Source organism: Henckelia pumila, chromosome 3 (genome assembly GCF_033568475.1).
Source record: "Henckelia pumila isolate YLH828 chromosome 3, ASM3356847v2, whole genome shotgun sequence".
NCBI lineage: Eukaryota > Viridiplantae > Streptophyta > Magnoliopsida > Lamiales > Gesneriaceae > Henckelia > Henckelia pumila.
Genome location: NC_133122.1, coordinates 71,646,348 through 71,667,523, shown reverse-complemented (window position 1 = coordinate 71,667,523; position 21,176 = coordinate 71,646,348).

Here is a 21,176-nt window from a genome sequence, read left to right as displayed (position 1 = left end):
AAAAATTAGTTAGTTGTCGCTCATACAATACAGTGTCTTAAGATTTGCAATGAGAGTTTTAGTTTAAAAAAAAAATTATTATATTTTTTAATAAAACAGTTGAACAATGAAACAGTGGAGAATTTTTCAATTCTTGTTGTGAAAGTTTACTTTTCATAAAATTTAGTGACAAATCTTCGAATAAATGCCAATACACATTTATGATCATCTAAAATCTTCGAATAAATGTCAAATTAATACACATTCACGATAGTCTAATATATTCGAATAAATACCAAATCAATACAAATTTACGATCGTCTAAAATCTTCGAACAAATAGCAAATCTACAACCTAGGAGAAAATACGATGAAGTCTTCAACTTTCTAAACATCGCGATTCAATCGTATCTTTTGAACCAGAAATGCATGAGTATGGTTCTCACTTTCCTCACATTGCACTCGAAACCAGTGTTTTTGGAACCGAACCGGTTCGACCGGGAATCGGTCGCCGGACCGGTCCGGTCCGACCCCAAAAACCGGAAAACCGGTCCAACCGGTCAGAACCGGTCAAAACCGGTCAAGAACTGGCTGGACCGGTCAAGAACCGGAAAACCGGTTCAACCGGTTGAACCGCTTTTTCGAATTTTTTTTATTTTTTTTTGAAAATTTAATTTTTTTTACTTTTAAACCTTAGATTTAATATTTTTATATATAAATAAATTATTATTTGAAACTTCTACTTCATTTGAAAAATATATTTTAATAATTATTGGTTTTTTAAAAAATAAATAATTTATTTTTTAAATAATTTATAACTATAATTGATATTTTAAATATATTTACATATTTATTTAGCTTTTAAACTATGTTAAATATATATTTTATGTCTATTTATATAATTTTTGAGTTTTTAAAATTTCAAAAAATATTATTTATTATATTAATTTATATAAACGGTTTTTCGGTTCGACCGTCCGGTTAAAATGGTCCGACCGGTTTGACCATTTTTTTAAGTAAACCGGTTCGATTACCGGTCCGGTTATGAAAACACTGCTCGAAACAAACAATTTCACTACTCCTCCTGCATCAACAATTAAAAAATATAAGGTACAAGTCGAATTAATATTTTTATCTTAAGAAATGCAAATAAATCTTACACAATACCGTACAAACTTTGTATCATAATATACCGAAAAAATCTTAATAATGTGCCTAACAAATTTTAATTAATGCTAACATTATCAATATATATTAAGACGAGACAAAAAAACACAGGAGACTTTTCATTTCTATGATTCAGAAAACCTTGTCCATTAAAATGTTTGTTGCGGATTTGGTTCCTAGATATTCGTTTTCTTATTCGAAAGATTGACAAGCGAGGTTTCGATTAGCAAGACAAACCAATAAATTAGATTCAAGCCCTCATATTACAGAACGTCCGAACAAACAATCATGACATGAGTTAAAAAGCCCTTACCTACATGCTTTCATAAACTAAAAATCAAGAAATGTAACAAACCTTCAAGTTCACAAGGGTTGAAGTCTAAAACAGTGACAAGTTCCAAATTAATACGCTTGCTACGGATTTGGTTACCACATATTCATTTTCTTTTTCGAAATATTGGCAAGCAAGATATCGATTAGCAAGCAAGTGAAGAATATCGTTCAAAAAAAAAAATTTGCACCTCTTCGATGGCATGAGTTAAACTGTAAATAAGGGGATAAACAAGCCTTAAACACTAATTCATTCGGAAAATTACCGTTCAGAAATCAGTTGGCCCCCAAAAAATATCTGCATCAAAGAATACGGTAAAAAAAAAGTCCACCTCTTCGATCTTTCAAACCAATACTATGTAAGAGGCTTTTTTGCACAACCTAAAAGAATATGGTTAGAAAAATACCGACTAATAATGGAGCCCTTGAATATCGATCTGCACCTCTTCGATCTGAGACACTAATCTTCCTCTTTAGATCTGCTATTTCTACTGCCTTCTTTTCCAAAGTAGAGTGGATTGAATAAAAATCAAAAAAATTCGTGAAACCGTTTTTTCATCGTCGTGATTTTTCTTCCAAAAAAATGGAAAAGAATGTTAGGTAAATTTGAGAGAATGAGAGATGAATCGATTAAAAGATTCTCAGATCTAACCAACGAGTATACCATGGTTAACCATGGTCAAGGTGGATGAGTCTTTTTAATTTAAAAAATCCCCGTTTTATTAAAAGTGAGCCCAAAATTCGAGAATTTTTATTTTTTTAAAAAATTTAATACTCAACGCCACGTGTCGTTCGATTACTAGCCTATGGTAAGCATCGACTCATCAGTAAAAAAATATATTGATTTGTATGCAATATTATTTTGATGAATTTGTCAATCAAGTTTGTCAAAGTAGCATTTAATATTTTAGGCTGTGTGAAGTGAGTGAATTGAAAAGTAGCTAGGCACATGCTTCATTTAATGTATTGCATGCGTAGAATTTGTTTGTGGTTTAAGTTTCGTATATTTTAGGTTGCATTATTGTAGTGACCCGCAATTAATCAAGGTAATTAAGGAAAATTAATTACTAAATTTTGCCTAAAATTATTCGAAGTGGATCGGAAGCTCCGAAGCACGGATCGGAAGCTCCGATCGGGATCGGACGTTCTGTTTGAGAATCGGAGGTTCCGTTCTGGCTAGGGCTGGCGTCATCACTGACGTCAGCAAGATGACGTCACTGCTTACGCACGTGAGGTGACATCGGACGTTCCGATATCACGATCGGACGCTCCGTTCGCGATCGGACGTTCCGATGAGGGATCGGACGTTCCGATCGCCGTCTATAAATAAGGGGTCCGAGCCCTCATTCTGTGCACCGATTTCCCCTCCTTTCCTCTAGTTTTCGAACCTTCTTACTTAGATCTACGGAGTTCTAGGCATCCTATTGGGAATCCGGAAGTTGCCTAGCGATCCCGGCGTCGTAGCGGAGGTGTGCCTAAGTTTTGAGGCGATTCTACACCAGCGGGCTGACGACGGACGAAGGTATAATTTGGCTTCCTAAAAATATTTAGGAGTATGAAATAGCTTAGTTAAGGCTTTTAGAGCGTTTATAGTGATGCATGGACTTTTGCATGTGTAGACGCAGTAGAGCAGACTTGTAGGCTTTGGACCTAGACGGGTGTGCTAGGAGTTGACCTGCAGTGTTAGAGGTACGTAAGTACTGACCGAGATAGCCTGCATGATATTTATACATATGTGTGTGATGCATGATGTATGTGCTGTATTGGCTATGTTTTACTGTTTTTAGCACATGCATATGTTTTTACGGAGACTGCATCGGGTATGATGTGAGTCATGACAGTTTCCATCAGTCGAGGCGATTCTTCCTGAGGATTCGTGTCTTGGGAATATACGAGTACCACGCGGAGTCGCTCTCTTGCCCGATATTGTGTATTTCAGGCGCCATGAGTAAAGTGATTTAACCCTGATTTTTAAAGTCATGTGCATGCTCATATTTGTATTTATATCATTACTTTCGTATTGAGCGTAGTCGCTCACGACCTTTATGTTTCGTGTTTTGAGACACCTTGTGGCGGGTCAGGTCTGAGGCTGGAAAGGTCTCGATGGTTGCCAACAGGGTTGAGGTTGCTACCGTGCAGAGGTAGTTTGTTAGGGATTCTAATACCCTAATTTTGATTTGGTTGTATAAAGAATTATACACTGTTTTTATCGTCGGTTGTATTCTGCCGATTGGATTTGTTGTACTTTGGAATTATCCGCTATTTAACGCTTTAATTATTGTTGCTTGCGCTAATCACACTGATTAGGTAGTGGATCCGGGTAGAGACGCTACATTTATTGGTATCAGAGCGCATTGCAACTGGGAATTAGTAAAGCGGATTTTAAGATTTGTCCTGTTGTTATTGACAGATGGCAGATGATGATTACGAGAGTCAGGCTAGCGGTGGTCGTTGGGGTGATCCACCAAGGAGACATCACCGTAGACATCATCATGAGGATCATAGGCATTTTAGTATGAACCGTTTTCTTCAGATGGCTCCTAAGCCATTGGTGGGTGGCGAGGCTCCTGCAGTTGCTGAGGACTGGTTGGAGCATATGGAGAGTTGTTTTCAGGAGTATCAGTGTACTGAAGCCCAGAAGATGGATACTTTAGCTTTTGTTCTAGAGGGAAATGCGAAGAGGTGGTGGAGAGCTACTTCTACTCCGTTTATTGCCGCTAGGGGTACCGCTACTTGGGCTGAGTTTAAGTCTTCCTTTGAGAAGCATTACTTTCCTCCAGCTTTGCGTCAGACGAAGGCGAGCAAGTTGCTGAGTTTGCGACAGGGTACTATGACCATTGATGAGTACCAGCAGAAATTCTTTGAGCTTCTTTCTTTCAGTCCCCATATTGCGAGTAGCTCAGAGACGATGCACGATCTATTTCTTCAGGGCCTTAACCCTGACGTACTTCTTCTTCTTCTTTCGGATCTGGCGGTGTTCATCGTTTTGGTGATTCACGACGTTGTCGTCAGTGCAAACGGAAGCATCACCCAGGACCGTGTCCTCATATCACTGGTGTTTGTTTTCAGTGCGGCCAGGAGGGTCACATGAAGAGAGATTGTCCCACTTTGGCCGGTACAGTGAGTGGTTCGGGGAGTATTGGTGGTTCTCAGACCACTATCTATCAGCCACCGCAGTATCAGCAGCAGCCTTCGCAGCAGCAACGTCAGCAGTCGCAGCCATCGCAGCGACATCATTCTCAGTCTTCTTCGAGAGGACAGTCATCGCGCCCGCGTGCTCAGGGGCAGGTGTTTGCGCTGAACCAGGAGCAGGCTCAGGCAGACAGTGAGAACATGATTGCAGGTACTTTTAGTTTGTGCGGTTTTCCTGCTTATCTTTTGATCGATACCGGTGCTTCGCATTCATTCATATCAGCTCGGTTTGTTAAGAGGCATAGATTACCTTTTGTTTCTTTAGACGTCTTGTTAGCGGTTTCGACTCCGATGGGTCAGGAAGTCTTAGATAAGCGTCTTGTTTTGGGTTGTATTTTGGGATTTGAGGGACATCTTTTGAGCGCTAACCTGATGGTTTTAGCGATGGATGACTTTGATGGTATCATCGGGATTGATCTTCTGACTTCATATCGAGCGGTAGTGGATTGCTACCAGAGATTTGTCCAGTTTCGCCCGAGGCTGAGGATGCTTGGTATTTCTATGGTGAGGGAGCGCGACCCCCGATGCCAGTGGTTTCTGCTCTGAAAGCCCGACGTGCTTTAGAGTCTGGCGGGGAAGGCTACCTGATCTATGCGATTGATGCATCCTTAGAGGGTCCGGACATGGAGGAGATACCAGTAGTCAGTGAATTCCCGAATGTGTTTCCCGACGAGATTCCAGGGTTACCACCTGTGCGAGAGATCGAGTTTGGCATTGACTTGTTGCCAGGGACAGCACCGATTTCCCGAGCACCGTACCGATTAGCTCCATCTGAGATGCGAGAGTTGCAGCAGCAGTTGCAGGATCTTCTTGATAAGGGCTACATTCGACCCAGTGTTTCACCTTGGGGAGCCCCGGTTCTATTCGTCAAGAAGAAGGATGGTTCGATGCGTTTGTGCATTGACTATCGTCAGTTGAACAAAGTGACAGTAAAGAACAAGTATCCTCTCCCGCGGATTGACGATCTGTTTGATCAATTGCAGGGTACTTCTTTCTATTCCAAGATCGACTTGTGTTCTGGGTATCATCAGTTGCGAGTTAGAGACGAGGATGTTTCGAAGACAGCATTTCGTACTCGATATGGGCACTATGAGTTCTTAGTGATGCCATTTGGTCTGACGAATGCTCCAGCTGTTTTCATGGATTTGATGAACAGGGTTTTCCGAGAGCTCTTGGATAAGTTCGTTGTAGTGTTCATCGATGACATCCTTGTGTATTCTCGTAGCATGGATGAGCATGCCTTTCATCTTCGTACTATTTTACAGACCTTGCGAGAGCATCAGTTGTATGCTAAGCTCAGCAAGTGTGACTTTTGGATTGACCGAGTTGTATTCCTTGGTCATGTCATTTCTAGAGATGGAGTATCAGTGGATCCTAGCAAGACAGAGGCTATTCTTAATTGGTCGCGCCCAACGACAGCATCTGAGATTCATAGTTTCTTGGGTTTGGCCGGATACTACCGTCGATTCGTGGAGAAATTCTCTCAGATAGTCAGGCCTTTGACACAGTTGACGCGAAAGGATGTTTCTTTTGAGTGGTCTTCCGCGTGCGAAGACAGTTTTTGTGAGTTGAGACGTCGATTGACGACTGCTACAGTACTATCCTTGCCGACTGGATCTGGTGGTTTCGTAGTCCACACCGATGCTTCACTTCAGGGTTTGGGGTGTGTGTTGACTCAAAATGGGCATGTGATTGCCTATGCCTCCAGGCAACTAAAGACTCACGAGGGGAATTATCCCGTACATGATCTAGAGCTTGCAGCCATTGTCTTTGCTCTGAAGATATGGCGTCATTATTTGTACGGTGAACGATTCCAAATTTTTACTGATCATAAGAGTTTGAAGTACCTATTCACTCAGGCAGAGTTGAACATGCGACAGCGCCGTTGGATGGACTTGCTGAAGGACTATGATTGCGAAATCAATTACCATCCAGGATCTTCTAATCCGGTTGCTGATGCGCTTAGTCGCAAGATTTATTTGAGTTCCCTTCGTACCAGTGCAGTGTCACGAATGGTCTAAGAGTGTTGTTCCTTGGGTTTCACTTTCCATCATAAGAAGTAACAACAGGGATTTCGTGTTGCATCTGTGCTTGCCGAGCCAGCCTTGTATAGACGTATTCGTGAGGCACAGGGTGTTGATCCCAAGATTCAAAGATTTGCCCGATTCACTGAGGGTGAGAATTCAGCTGGTTTTCATTTTCAGGCAGATGGTTTGTTGTGTCTTTCTGGCCGTGTGGTTGTGCCTGATGATTCCACACTTAGAGATGAGATCTTATCGCAAGCTCATCATAGTAGGTTCTCAGTACATCCTGGCAGCATGAAGATGTACAAGGATCTACGTACTCGATTTTGGTGGAAAGGAATGAAGCGCAGCGTTTATCAGTTCGTGTCCCGATGCCTTGTGTGACAGCAGGTCAAGGCAGACTATCGTCGACCCGGAGGTCTACTTCACAATCTCGATATTCCTGAGTGGAAGTGGGAGCATGTGACGATGAACTTTGTCACCCACTTGCCTATGTCTTCCAGGAATTGAGACGCGATTTGGGTTGTTGTTGACCGATTGTCGAAATCCGCGCATTTCTTACCATATAACCGGGATTTCACCTTCGACAGGATGGCACAGCTGTATATGCAAGAGATTGTCCGTTTGCATGGTATTCCACTGAGTATTGTGAGCGACAGAGATCCTCGTTTCACCTCAAGATTTTGGGGGAGTTTTCAGCGTGCTCTTGGTACCACTTTGAGTTTGAGCACAGCGTATCATCCAAGACTGATGGGCAATCGGAGACGACTATCCGTACTCTCGAGGACATGCTTCGAGCTACCGTAATGGATTTTGGCCCAGCATGGCACGATCATTTTCCATTGGTGGAGTTCGCTTATAACAATAGCTACCATAGCAGCATTGGCATGGCACCATTTGAGGCTCTTTATGGACGTCGTTGTCGTACACCTTTGTTTTGGGCCGAGGTTGGTGAGCGGCAGGTGGAGGGTCCTCAGATGATTCAGCAGATGACTGATGCAGTAGAATTGATCCGACGCAGGATTAAGGCATCCCAGGATCGACAGGCTAGCTACGCGAACACTCACCGCATGCCACTTCATTTTGAAGAAGGAGAGAGTGTATTCTTGCGTGTATCACCTTTCCGGAAGGTGATGAGGTTCGGTCTCAAGGGTAAGTTGTCACCAAGATTTATTGGTCCTTTCGAGATTCTCGAGAAAGTTGAAGACGTGGCTTATCGTCTAGCCTTGCCACCAAATCTTTCGGAGATCCATGATGTGTTCCACGTGTCCTTGTTGAGACAGTACGTGGCGGATCAGTCCCACATCTTGCGTCCGACTGAGGTGCAACTAGACCACAATTTGTCATATGTGGAGAAACCTCTCAGGATTCTCAATAGGAAGGACAAGGTGCTTCGTAACAAGCGCATACCGTTGGTGATGGTACAGTGGCAACGCAGAGGTAAAGAGGAAGCTACTTGGGAGTTGGAGAGTCGGATGTTAGCCGAGCACCCCGAGTTGTTTTAAAATTTTGTACTCTGTTGTATCGAATGTATATTGTTCAGTTGTAATAAGATCATAGATTTTGCGTACTATGTTTTCCTTAAGATGTAATTTTGAGGACGAAATTTCTTAAGTGGGGGAGAATGTAGTGACCCGCAATTAATCAAGGTAATTAAGGAAATTAATTACTAAATTTTGCCTAAAATTATCCGAAGTGGATCGGAAGCTCCGAAGCACGGATCGGAAACTCCGATCGGGATCGGACGTTCCGTTGGAGAATCGGAGGTTCCGTTCTTGCTAGGGCTGGCATCATCACCGACGTCAGCAAGATGACGTCACTGCTTACGCACGTGAGGTGACATCGGACGTTCCAATGTCACGATCGGAAGCTCCGTTCGCGATCGGACGTTCCGATGAGGGATCGGACGTTCCGATCGCCATCTATAAATAAGGGGTCCGAGCCCTCATTCTGTACACCGATTTCCCCTCCTTTCCTCTGGTTTTCGAACCTTCTTACTTAGATCTACGGAGTTCTAGGCATCCTATTGGGAATCCAGAAGTTGCGTAGCGATCCCGGCGTCATAGCGGAGGTGTGCCTAAGTTTTGAGGCGATTCTACACCAGCGGGCTGACGACGGACGAAGGTATAATTTTGCTTCCTAAAAATATTTAAGAGTATGAAATAGCTTAGTTAAGGCTTTTAGAGCGTTTATAGTGATGCATGGACTTTTGCATGTGTAGACGCAGTAGAGAAGACTTGTAGGCTTTGGACCTAGACGGGTGTGCTAGGAGTTGACCTGCAGTGTTAGAGGTACGTAAGTACTAACCTAAATAGCCGGCATGTTATTTATACATATGTGTGTGATGCATGATGTATGTGCTGTATTGGCTATGTTTTACTGTTTTTAGCACATGCATATGTTTTTACGGAGACTGCATCGGGTATGATGTGAGTCATGACAGTTTCCATCAGTCGAGGCAATTCTTCCTGAGGATTCGTGTCTTGGGAATATACGAGTACCACGCGGAGTCGTTCTCTTGCCCGGTACTGTGTATTCCAGGCGTCATGAGTAAAGTGATTTAACCCTGATTTTTAAAGTCATGTGCATGCTCATATTTGTATTTATATCATTGCTTCTATATTGAGCGTAGTCGCTCACGCCCTTTATGTTTCATGTTTTGGGACACCTTGTGGTGGGTCAGGTTTGAGGCTGGACGGTCCCGGTGGTTCCCAGCAGGGTTGAGGTTGCTACCGTGCAGAGGTAGTTTGTTAGAGATTCTGATAACCTAATTTCGATTTGGTTGTATAAAGAATTATACACTGTTTCTATCGTCGGTTGTATTCTGCCGATTGGATTTGTTGTACTTTGGAATTATCCGCTATTTAACGCTTTAATTATTGTTGCTTGCGCTAATCACTCTGATTAGGTAGTGGATCCGGGTAGGGTCGCTACAATTATTGCCTATGAATGGGCTTGATAGAATGAACAAAAACAGATTTTCATTTCCTCATTAAATTTCTAGTCTTACTTGTTCTTCATATTTCTTCTCTTGTTCATTATTCATCCTAATTCAACGTTTCCAACATTATATTATTTACTCGTCATAATATATCTTAATCAATGTCCTTGCATACGGTTGTTACTGGATCCAATACATACAATGATAGATCTAAGATGAAAACGGATCACCACACCAAGAACAACACAACATATAATGAACCGATCAATCACCAAAGGCAAGAAAAGAAAAAGGAGCACAAAACGATATATAGTGGTTCAGGTCTATTAATTGATCCAACAAACACTTGGCCCAAGGCTCATATCCACTAAATCCATGAATAAAAAAATGTTCAATGTTTACATTCACCATTCACTACTTATGCTTCTATCATTTAATTTGCATGCAATGATAAAATTTGGAGATACAAGACTCTCATCATGAAGATCAATCCACTGATCTAATAGCCCTAGGAAGATTACAAAGAAAGGAGAAAATAATGTGAATGCATCTGGTAATCGATCACACATGCAGAGTGTTGCATCGTCTCTCTTTTCTCCTCTAATCTTCACCGCAACAGTGCTTCAGGTTTTTATCATGTGGCCATTAGATTAGTTACAATGAGCTCTTATATATCTTCTGCATGCATCCAGTTCCTTGCCTTTCTTGTGCACCTTAGGTAGTCGTCCACTCACGTGAATAATAAATCCAACACATCAAAACTCCACCTTGGATTTCTCATGAACCTTGGGCCTATCTTCCAGCATCTAAGGAACATCTTCAAGTTCTCCAGCATTGATAGGAAATGTTGGAATTTCATGCTAGGGACAGATTTATTTAGCATATCCGCAGGGTTATCTTTAGTTGATATCTTCTCCATCTCAACTTCTCCGTGCTCCACCGGATCCCCAATAAAGTGCAATTTGATGTCTATATGCTTAGTCCTCTCATGATGCATGGGATTCTTAGTCAAGTGTAAAGAAATTTGTCTATTGGTGAAGATTTTATTTCCTACTCTTTCTCCCAGTAGCTCTGTCAAAATCCCTTTCAGCCAAATCCCTTTGTTTGCTGCTTCAAAAATGGAAACATATTCTACCTCTGTGGTGGATAGTGCCACTATGGCTTGTTGTTAAGATATCAAATATCTAAGTTTTAGTGTTTAACAAAAATTAGGTATTTCAGACATCAACTTGATATATAAAAAATTGGAAGCAGTTTGAGAAGAGCAAAAGCAGAAGCAGAAGAGTAGATGCTCTCCATGAAACAATTAAAGCTATTAACCAAAGGTCTCTAGTACACTGATTAGACTCAGATATACACAGCTAAAGTGTACCTTCTTACAGTGAACTAAAAGACAAGAAAACGACTAGTTACCAACGGATGCATTTGAATAAAAGATGATTGTTATCTTGCAGATATAAATTGAGATCACATCCAAACGGAAGAACTGTCCGGCTCCCAAGAACTCACAATTACTTACAACTTATCAAAGGACTACGGAACACTTTCAGTTGTTCATATCCACAGAAAAAGAGTTCAAATGCTTACATAGAAGATCATACATAAGCCGAAGAACACCAACACACGCATCAAGTCTATCAGATCTTTTGGGATCATATTGTGCTAAGTGTTAAACTGTACAAATATTGTATTTATAACCGTTGAGGTACTGTAAACCTCAGTAACCTAATTTCAGCAAAGGGCCTGAAAACAATAGATTAACTAGAGTCTCAACAGTAAGAAGTCAGGTAAGTCCTGTCTGAGGTGGGCCGTTGTGTCAAATTCTTCTAGTGATACCTTCTGGAAACAGATGAAGGGGTGACGTAGGAGCAGTTGAATCTCCGAACATCTAAAAACAAATTGTTGTGTTGATTACTTTTCGCTGAACACACAAACACAACCAGTAGAGCCAGCTGATGCAAGTTCAATCTCCTAGTTTACTTTTTTCCGCACATCCGTATAGTTGTTGGTTGACTCTTAGAGATCCAAGAGAAAAGAGAATTTAGCGGCTAACACTACTGAACTCACTAGTAGCAGTCAGGTACTAATTCATGCAACAAGTTCTAGAACAGTAGTAGCTCACTACTCGTTCTACCTCAGTAGCAGTAGCTCATCGATCCTGACACTTGTAAACTTGATTTCCAAATGATCACACTTCCAATATAGGTTAATGTGTATCCAAATAGTTTAACTCCATCTGTGGGGACTCGGGTTGCTAATCTCATCTTAGGGCAATTAACGATTAATAAATAATTAATCAAACAATAAAAGAATATTCAAACCAAGAGCTAAATTTTTTTAAAAAAAAAAAAACTGAGCACCTCGCTCGATCGGGTAAATTCACCCGATCAAGCTGGCAAGAAAGTCCAGCTCTCGGGTCTGAAACAATTTTGGCCTCGCTCGATCGGTGGAAATCACCCGATCAAGCGAGCCCAAAAGCTCAATACTCTGTTTTTGCAAACACAGGCCGCGCTCGATCCGTGGAGTTTACCCGATCGAGCGGGCACTCTGTCCAGAAAAATAAAATGAATCTTGTTGCACAAAGTGATTCCAAATCTCATACAAACTTCATATAAACTTCTCAACATAATTCTAGATAATTTACATGCATTCAAACTAATATCAAGTGATCTAGAATACATGAACTCTCAAGTATAAATCAATACTTGACAAAAACAACATACAAAGGTTCTTGCTTTCTAACATGTTTACCAAATCATAAATACATGTCATCTGCTTAAAACCCGAATCATCACATGCTATCTCTCTTCTCAAGCTATCCAAGCCAACTCTAGCTTGATCATGCCCCAACCTGATGCAATGCACACATACAAATAAAGCAACAACCGGATAACTCCGATGAGAATAAATCTCAGTATGAATAACATGTATATACATCATTTAAGCATATAACTCATTCATATCATGAACGTTACATAATAACATAACATGCTAGCATTTATAAACGCATATTCTAAACCATAAAAATCTCTAGGTTAATGCATAAATGCAATGCATGTGCCAAGGCTGTAAGAGTGGGTGCCCAGTGAGCCAACCGTGTGGCTCTGGGCTTTGATGACTTTTTGTATAAACAATCTTTTGTTTAATATTATTTACACTTTTATTAATGGCAATGACTTTATATTACTTCATATTGTTATATTGTGATATACTATTGTTGTTTTGATAAAGACCTTGAATATACTATAGTGTATGTAAGATGTGGTAGAACATGGGGATGTCTATCATGAAATACATCTTATAGTCACTGTATATTCTAAAACCGTTCCTAGTCGATTGAGCCGTCCGATAATAAGGATAAGGATCGCTCGAGTTTGAGACTAGCATTTGCGATGCGGAGTACCACGTTTCATTGGTAGGGAACATGGAGATGTTCGAAGCATGCAAATGGATATTCATAGGATGAATAATCGAACTACCCTATCCGGACTTTCCAAGTGGTTATCACTTATCGAGTGGATAAAGTCCGCGGTTTTGGTTGTACACCATTAGTCCTTACGACTTGAAACATCATGGAGACTCTATATGCTAGTGATGTGCTTTGACTCGTTTACCGACTCTATGGGGGTCATCAGGTGTCGAGATTGGGTACAGTTACGACACATATAGGAGTCAATGCATTGTTGTCAAGGATTCACCACATACTTGCGAGTGTGGATATCCTATGCGATCTGAGGAGATATTAGTGTGGACAAATCTCTGGCCAGAGTACTTGATGTGATTTAAGAAATGGTTTCTTAGTATCACATGCGATGTCACTAATTTGATCTTCAAGATGTATTGCATAGTTATCGAATCTTGAGCGACTCTCGATATACCAATGGTTGTTGATTCGATCGGGATATTTGGATGAAGGGACCGTACTGTACGCTAACCAAAATCTACTGGTTCTTGTAGGCACTATCAGTGATACCTAGGGAATCATGGGGCGATGTTGCTAGGCGCTTTACCTTGATTCGTTGGGCAAGTCGGAAAGTGTTGTTCCGAGTCACAAGGAGTTGTGAGCCCACGGCTAGCTGTATCCCTGAACCATTGAGGGTCACACAGTGTAATGGAGTTTTAATCCCCGTTGAGATAGTTAAATTTAAAGAGTTAAATTTAATGAACTAAGGAGTTGGACTTCTTAAATAAGAGTAAGGGAGTAGGATTTCCTAAAATGACATAGGGATGGACATTTTTGGAAACCACTGAATTCGGATTCAGGAAAATTTATTTTGACTTTAAAATGTGCAGAAATGGTTTCTGTGCACATTGGTGAAATCGGTTCATCAATCGGAGTCACGATGAATTTTATATTAATTTCTGAACGTGCGGGCTTTGCTTGTCGGGCCCTAGCTTATGACTAATGGGCCCTAAGGTGTTAGTGGCCTGCATTATAAATAAGTTATTGCAGTACAGAAATTACACACAACAGGTCATTATTTTTTAGAGCAAAAAATTTCGAACCCTAGCCCCTCTCTCATAAAGTTTCGGCCGAACACTCCTACTCTGTCAGAGAAAATTTCGGTCTGTGATTTTGAATCGCAGTCAGGAATAACGAATCAGATTCGTTTAATCTCTTCGCAGAAAACTTCTGATAGATTTTCTAGTGCAATCTATCAGAGGGATTTAAACCCCATTCGTGGACCTGATTGAAGGAGTTCATCAGTTCCTGGGAGATACAAGAAGCGCAGAGAAATCTGTGTGGTGTCCAATAATCTCGCTTCGAGATTGAAGGTAGAATTTAATTAATTGTTATTTGAATTTTACACACACAATAATTTAATCGTTGAATGGTTGATACCCACACCATGGAATTGTTCCATGATAAAAATTTTTAAACTTCCGCTGCACCGGGTATCAATCGTGATTGATCTGACCGCCAGTTTTCCAACAGTGGTATCAGAGCCAGGTTGCTCAGATCAAACGATTGAATTAATCAATTGTACAAAATTTTTGAGTCTCGGTTTTTGAAACAAAATAAATATTTTTAAATAAAATTTTTTTTTTTTCGGGGCAAAACCCGGGCAGCGATTGGATCGCTGCCCGGAGGGGGCGGCGATGGTCGCTGCCCCCGGGGGAGGCGCACGGCGCCGCCCAAAGGGGGCGCACGGCGCCGCCCAGGGCGGCGATCGTCGCCGCCCAAAGGGGGCGCACGGCGCCGCCCAGGGCAGCGCTGTGCGCTGCCCAGCGCAGCGCTGGGCGCTGCGCAGGGCAGCGCTCGGCGCTGCCCAGGGCGGCGCACAGCGCCGCCCAGGGGCGGCACCAGGCGCCGCCAGGGCAGCGAGAGTCGCTGCCCTAAGGGGGCAGCCAGGCTGCCCCCGGCCCGCGCCCCGGGTGCGGGCCGGCCCGGGAGTGTCCCGGGCGGCCCGCGGGAAAAATTAAATTTTTATTTAAAATTAATTTTAATGTGATAAAATTTTATTTTTGGTCCGGTCAAAAATTGTTTTTGATTGGTTCACGAGATTTCGGATCGAATTGTTCGAGTCCGTAAATTTTAAAATTGATTTTGGATAAATTTGAATTTTTGGAAAATTTTAATATTTTATCCGTAAATTGAATTTTGAAATCAATTATTTTGGTACAATTGATGATAAGATATGATCTTATGATATATTGAGTAAAATATGATTTTATTTGTAAAATTGGATTTTATAGATAAAATATGATTTTATTTGATATAGAGATAAAATATGATTTTATATGTGAAATGAGATTTTATATATAAAATATGATTTTATCTTGTTTAAATTTGAATTGCCACTGCATGTTATCCAATAAATTAATTTTGAATTAAATGTTATTGGATAAGGATGATCGATTGCCATGACCAATTTTGTAGGTGTATGTTAGGAATTTACATTTTGTTTTATTGTTGTTGGTTTTATTAATGGGCCTGGTTTATGGCCCGATATGAATGTCATATGTAATAAAAGTGGGCTTGGTTTATAGCCCGTTCCCACCCCTAAAAATGTATCCCTACTTGTCATTGTTATTTATTGTAAATACATTAGATTTAGTGGGAGATCAAGATTTGAAGACGGTGGGCCCAGCAGACAATAAAGACTGAAGAAATGTAAATTGGAAGCACATGTAATAGGATTGCATTGCATACTGCATATTACCTAGGATTGGACTAAGACCCGTGATTGGCAACCACGGGTCAATTAGAAATGGAATCGATCATCCTATATAATATTTGATATTATGATTGTATGCATGTTTAGACATAATTGCGTGAATCCGGCAAGCATGCAATAAATTGAATATGATGAGACAAATAATTTTATAATTAAAAATTCCTCATTTTAAATATGATTTAAAATTGATATCAAGATAAATAAAGGAAATTTAAATTTGTTTAAATGTTCCTACCTTCCATCAACGGTCAATGTATGTGATGCTACCCGCGGATACGGTCCGGCTCATATTATTGGGGGGCCCGTCCGTCGGAAAGCTGTACATTGGATCGACTAATGTTGTAAGTTGGGTGGAACTCCCATGGGATCGGCTCATATTATTGGGGGATCCACATGGCGACCGTCCATCACAACTTAATATTGATGGGTCATCTTGACATGTCACTTTAAACGGCGTCATATTATTGGGCCCTTATTGGACATGAGGTAAATACATGGGGGTTGCTTAGGAAGCAATTGGGCTCTACCTTTTGAGAATTATGGTTGGCTGATATTATTCGGGACCATAAGTTTGTCAATTGGACTCCATGTTCTCACTAAGGAAAAAGTTTCCCGTTTTCACTAGAGGGTGGTGAAATCGTTTAAAATAGTGGGAGTGAGATTCATAAAATTAAATTCGCCTATTTTATGTCTTAGTAAATTGTTAAAACAATCATTGATATATGTCTGTTTTCTTTTCAGTATTTCATACAATGAATTCGCGAAATCCATTATTCTCGATCCTCGAACAAAACAAGTTGACTGGCGCCAACTATACGGAATGGTTCCGGAAGTTGAAGATTGTCTTAACTTCGGAGAAAATGCTCTACGTGTTAGAGAAAGCACCTCCGAAGGAAGCACCAGCTGACATAAGTCCGGAGGAATTGGCCAAACTTGATGCATGGTGTGACCATGACATCAAGACCAAATGCTATATGCAAGCCTCGATGTCTGATGAACTCCAGAGGCGATTTGAGGACACCGTGAATGCTGCTGACATTCACGCTCAACTCAAGGAACTTTTTGGGGCTCAATCGAGGGCTGAAAGGTTCGCTACTGTTAAGGAGCTAATGACGTGTTGCATGCGTGAAGGGACTTCGGTCCGTGATCATGGGGTACGAGTGATTTGGCTCATACAGAAGTTGGCGACCCTAGATTTGGTGTTGGAACATGAACTCAATGTGGATTTATTGCTTCTGTCTCTTCCTTCTTCATTTGATGGATTTGTGATAAATTTTAATATGAACAAGATAGAGGCCACCCTTGAAGAGATGGTCAATATGCTCGTTACATATGAATCCACACTTAAGAAGGATAAGCCAGCTTTCTTGGTGGGCTCCTCATCTTCTGCTAAGAAGGGGCCAAGTATGAAGGGCAAGAAACGTTCTGCCCCACCCAAGAAAGTCGAGCCCGAGAAGAAGCAAAAGACAAAGGCTTCAAACAATGGAAAATCCAAGGATGTTTGCCATTACTGCAAGAAGCCGGGTCATTGGAAGCGCAACTGCAAGGAATATCTTGAGCAGTTGGGAACTGCAAAGGGTATGTTCTATATTGAAATAAACATGTCACTTAATACAACTTCTTGGGTATTGGATACCGGATGTGGATCTCACATTTGCAATGATTTGCAGGTGATGACAAGAAGTCGCAGGCTTAGAATGGGTGAGCCCCAGCTGAGGCTCGGGAATGGTTCCAGAGTTGAAGCTACGGCCATTGGAGATGTTTGTTTGACTTTGCAGAACGGTTTTAAATTATTGTTAAGAGATGTTTTATTTGTGCCAGATTTAATTAAAAACATTATTTCTATTTCTATGCTTGATAGAGATGGTTATTCTTGCAATTTTGTGAATGGGATTTGCAATATTTACAAGAATGAATGTTTAATTGGAAATGGACAACTTGAAAACGATCTATACAACTTAAAACTAAAAGACGTTCCAATAAATTATATTGATAAACCGGCGACAACAAACAAAAGGAAAATCGATAGTCAAAACCCGGCGAACCTTTGGCATGCTAGGCTAGGTCATATTTCCTCAAGGAGGATGAACAAGCTAGTGGGAGAGGGCATGTTTGATGTGTCTGATATTAACTCTCTACCTACTTGTGAATCCTGCCTAAAAGGAAAAATGACTAAAATCTCCTTTTAAGGGGAAACCTGAGCGTAGTCAGAATCTGTTGGATTTGATCCATACAGATGTTTGTGGTCCATTTAGAGTAGGGACTCAACATGGCCACACCTACTTCATTACCTTTACTGATGATTATTCAAGGTATGGGTATTTATATTTAATGAAATATAAGTCTGAAGCATTTGAAAAGTTCAAAGAATTCAAGGCTGAAGTAGAAAACAAGCTAGGTAAAAGTATTAAAGCACTTCGATCGGATCGAGGTGGAGAATACTTAAGTACCGAGTTTTTGGACTATCTAAAAGAGAATGGGATTCTCTTTCAGTGGACTCCTCCTATGACACCACAGCTTAATGGTGTATCGGAGCGTCGTAATCGAACCTTGTTGGACATGGTTCGATCCATGATGAGCTTCACTGAGCTTCCACCTTCGTTTTTGGGCTATGCGCTTGAAACGGCGATTTTATTGTTGAACAACGTCCACACTAAAGCAGTGGACAAGACACCATACGAGTTATGGAATGGCAAAGCTCCTAAGTATTCGTACTTGAGGATTTGGGGATGTCCTGCTTACGTGAAGCAGACAGTGGGAGACAAGTTGGATAGTCGATCCAGCTTATGTTATTTTGTGGGGTATCCGAAGAACTCAATCGGATATTATTTCTATTATCCTGCTGAAACAAAGGTGTTTGTTTCTAGGAATGCCACCTTCTTGGAGAAGGAGTTCTTATTGGATAAGAAAGGCGAGATGATGGAACTCGAAGAAGTTCGAGAAGAGCCCGAAATACAAAATAACGATCCTACACCTCAGGAACCATTGCTGGACACACCTGCACCTAGAAGATCCGAGAGGACTTCTAGACCTCCCATTCGATATGGTCTTCTTCTTGAAGGGGATCAAGATGAACCCGACATTGGATGTGATCCAAGAAACTTCAAGGAAGCAATTTCTGATGCGGATTCGAATTTATGGCTTGAAGCTATGCATTCAGAATTGGATTCGATGCATACAAACCAAGTCTGGTCTTTGGTAGATCCTCCCGACGGAATTGTTCCAATAGGGTGTAAATGGATCTACAAGAGAAAGCTTGGGCCTGATGGTAAGGTATTGACCTACAAGGCGCGATTGGTGGCTAAAGGTTATACTCAAAGGCAAGGAGTTGACTATGATGAAACCTTTTCACCAGTTGCAATGTTCAAGTCCATAAGAATCCTAATTGCCATAGCTGCATGGTATGACTATGAGATATGGCAAATGGATGTGAAGACTGCTTTTCTTAATGGAGACATTAAGGAAGAAATCTATATGAAGCAGCCAGAGGGGTACACATCCATGGGAAGCGAGCATAAGGTATGCAAGCTTCAGAGATCAATTTATGGTCTAAAACAAGCATCAAGAAGTTGGAACCAGAAATTTGATGAAACAATAAAAGATTTTTGGTTCCTAGTCGATTGAGCCGTCCGAGAATAAGGATAAGGATCGCTCGAGTTTGAGACTAGCATTTGCGATGCGGAGTACCACGTTTCATTGGTAGGAAACATGGAGATGTTCGAAGCATGCAAATGGATATTCATAGGATGAATAATCGAACTACCCTATCCGGACTTTCCAAGTGGTTATCACTTATCGAGTGGATAAAGTCCGCGGTTTTGGTTGTACACCATTAGTCCTTACGACTTGAAACATCATGGAGACTCTATATGCTAGTGATGTGCTTTGACTCGTTTACCGACTCTATGGGGTCATCAGGTGTCGAGATTGGGTACAGTTACGACACATATAGGAGTCAATGCATTGTTGTCAAGGATTCACCACATACTTGCGAGTGTGGATATCCTATGCGATCTGAGGAGATATTAGTGTGACAAATCTCTGGCCAGAGTACTTGATGTGATTTAAGAAATGGTTTCTTAGTAGCACATGCGATGTCACTAATTTGATCTTCAAGATGTATTGCATAGTTATCGAATCTTGAGCGACTCTCGATATACCAATGGTTGTTGATTCGATCGGGATATTTGGATGAAGGGACCGTACTGTACGCTAACCAAAATCTACTGGTTCTTGTAGGCACTATCAGTGATACCTAGGGAATCATGGGGCGATGTTGCTAGGCGCTTTACCTTGATTCGTTGGGCAAGTCGGAAAGTGTTGTTCCGAGTCACAAGGAGTTGTGAGCCCCACGGCTAGCTGTATCCCTGAACCATTGAGGGTCACACAGTGTAATGGAGTTTTAATCCCCGTTGAGATAGTTAAATTTAAAGAGTTAAATTTAATGAACTAAGGAGTTGGACTTCTTAAATAAGAGTAAGGGAGTAGGATTTCCTAAAATGACATAGGGATGGACATTTTTGGAAACCACTGAATTCGGATTCAGGAAAATTTATTTTGACTTTAAAATGTGCAGAAATGGTTTCTGTGCACATTGGTGAAATCGGTTCATCAATCGGAGTCACGATGAATTTTATATTAATTTCTGAACGTGCGGGCTTTGCTTGTCGGGCCCTAGCTTATGACTAATGGGCCCTAAGGTGTTAGTGGCCTGCATTATAAATAAGTTATTGCAGTACAGAAATTACACACAACAGGTCATTATTTTTTAGAGCAAAAAATTTCGAACCCTAGCCCCTCTCTCATAAAGTTTCGGCCGAACACTCCTACTCTGTCAGAGAAAATTTCGGTCTGTGATTTTGAATCGCAGTCAGGAATAACGAATCAGATTCGTTTAATCTCTTCGTAGAAAACTTCTGATAGATTTTCTAGTGCAATCTATCAGAGGGATTTAAACCCCATTCGTGGACCTGATTGAAGGAGTTCATCAGTTCCTGGGAGATACAAGAAGCGCAGAGAAATCTGTGTGGTGTCCAATAATCTCGCTTCGAGATTGAAGGTAGAATTTAATTAATTGTTATTTGAATTTTACACACACAATAATTTAATCGTTGAATGGTTGATACCCACACCATGGAATTGTTCCATGATAAAAATTTTTAAACTTCCGCTGCACCGGGTATCAATCGTGATTGATCTGACCGCCAGTTTTCCAACAAAGGCATAGGCTATCAAATCTGATATCAATAAATCGTAGTTCTGGGATCCCGAGAAAATAAAATCTTCAACAAACACCAACTCACCCAATCGAGGTGAAGTTGAATACTTCATTTCCCCTGACTTTGGTGCAACTATAGTGAGTCTT